The following is a 2,251-nucleotide window of genomic DNA, read 5'->3' as shown; positions in this document are numbered from 1 at the left end:
GATGCGTTGATCTACTTATCTCTACTTCTGCAGCATATGTCGAGTCTTGGGGTTTTTGTGTTGTTGTTTGGTAGGAGGGTGTCTCTACTTCTGCAGCATATGTCGAGTCTTGGGGTTTTTGTGTTGTTGTTTGGGAGGAGGGTGTCACTGGTAGGTCCTACTTCTTTTCTTTCCCTCTGTTGTTTCTGTCTGTGTGGGTGGTAGGAGGGTGTCACTGGTAGGTCCTACTTTTTTTCTTTCCCTCTGTTGTTTCTGTCTGTCCGTCTAGTCTTACTAACGTTACTTTTTCCCAGCGCTAAATGACCAACAATTTGTCGATGCGCTTCTCTTTACTCGAACAAACAAACAAACAAACAAACAAACAAATGGTATGTAAAAACCCTCCGTGTCTTCTCCCAGGCTTCGTCCTCGCCATGTCTTTCAAGGCCAAGGACAGGAACGGCAAAGAGATCTGATCGAGAGGGATTTCCTCAACTCACAGCAATCGTTACCTGTTGTGAGACGCTGCCCAACGTATAGTGACCGTCCAGCCAGGGTAGTGTTGTATGTAGTCACCGGGAGTCAGAATAAAAATATGTTGTATGTAGTCACCGGGAGTCAGAATCAAAATATGTATGTGTCACGGCACGCTGGAATGAGGCTCTCGTATATGTATGTGTCACGGCACGCTGGAATCAGGCTCTCGTCAAAAGAATCAAAGTCAAGAAACTGGCATTTTCCCGCAGGTTTGGGGAATGTTGATCGAATTTATGTTTTTTTGGCTCAAACCTTTCACGCCCGTTAAAGAACTCTTTTCTGGGTGGATTTGTCTGAAAAACGTTGATTATGTAATTTTCTGTTGCCACCGACTCTTAAGCTAAGGAAATAACTAATCTTTGGCGGACATTTTCTCACTAATTTTACCTCTGAAAACAAGTAACCCCACCTCCTTCATTCACAAATATATCGACTTGTATTCAAGATAAATGGATATTTTTTCATCAAAATAAAGACAAGCGAACAAGCTAAAAGTTAGTAAAAGATGATACCAATAACTCTACATGTCCAAAAATTGAGGAGAGCCTGATTCCACCACGCTTCCTCACAAATGTTGTTGGTTAACTCACTGAGGATGCGCCATTTTGGAGGAATTTTGAAAAGAGACATAACTTTTTTATTCATGTAGATGGTTCAGTTCTTTTGTAATTGTCGAAAGCTTTAAATGAGGCAGGCAAGAAACAAAACAAAACAAACAAACAAACAAACAAACAAACATACATACAAACACGAATACAATGAAATATGTACAATTCATGTCTGTGATTTGTGTATGATGGTCCAGAATGTGCACAACATTGCCTTTGATGTGCTGATGGTCGGCCAGATATGTATCACGGCGCGGTGGAATCAGGTGCTCGTCAATTTTGGGGCATGTGGAGTTTTTGATATCATCTCAATACATATTCATTTGCCTTGATTTGAAAGAAAAAAATACCCATCAATCTCAAATAGAAGTCTAGATATTTATGATCGAAGGAGGTTGGGTCATCATGTTTCAGTGATAAAATAGTCGAGAAGATAGCCTCCAAATTTGGTACAGTGGAGTCCACTTATAACGAGTCCGGAATAAATGAAAAGTCTGTTACAAAGACACTATTCTGAAACCCCGTTTTTTTCTCTTCTTTACCTTTGTAAATAAAATACTGCTATAGCGCTATCAGACAAACATGACATGCGAGTCGGCTATAGCGCTATCAGACAAACATGAGAGTCGGCTATAGCGCTATCAGACAAACATGCCAGTCGGTTATAGCGCAGTCAGACAAACATGAGAGTCGGCTATAGCGCTATCAGACAAACATGAGAGTCGGCTATAGCGCTATCAGACAAACATGCCAGTCGGTTATAGCGCAGTCAGACAAACATGCCAGTCGGTTATAGCGGAATATTGCTGCTGCTGTACACAGCGCATAGGCCAATTATACATAATGTAAAACCTCGCCAGTTGAGAAAGTTGTTGGTGATCTTGCGGAACAAAGAATAGGAGAGCCCATGTGTGTCAACGATGAAGGCCGGAGCGACTGAGTAGGGAGGGTGTGGCATGCGCAGACAAGCAGAACGCATCGTGTGATAGGCCAGCGTAAGCCTAGTTTAGATTACCAAGGCCTACCATGTGTCTCACTTCTCCGATGCGGGGATGGAGAGGTCACAGCAATGTGATGGATGGAGCGAATGTGTGACGTGCGCAAGCAGATGGAATGCACCACAGGGT

This window comes from Aplysia californica, unplaced genomic scaffold, assembly GCF_000002075.1.
Source record: "Aplysia californica isolate F4 #8 unplaced genomic scaffold, AplCal3.0 scaffold00497, whole genome shotgun sequence".
Taxonomy (NCBI): Eukaryota; Metazoa; Mollusca; class Gastropoda; order Aplysiida; family Aplysiidae; genus Aplysia; species Aplysia californica.
The sequence above is the reverse complement of the archived record's forward strand: the minus strand, read 5'-3'. Positions refer to the sequence as shown.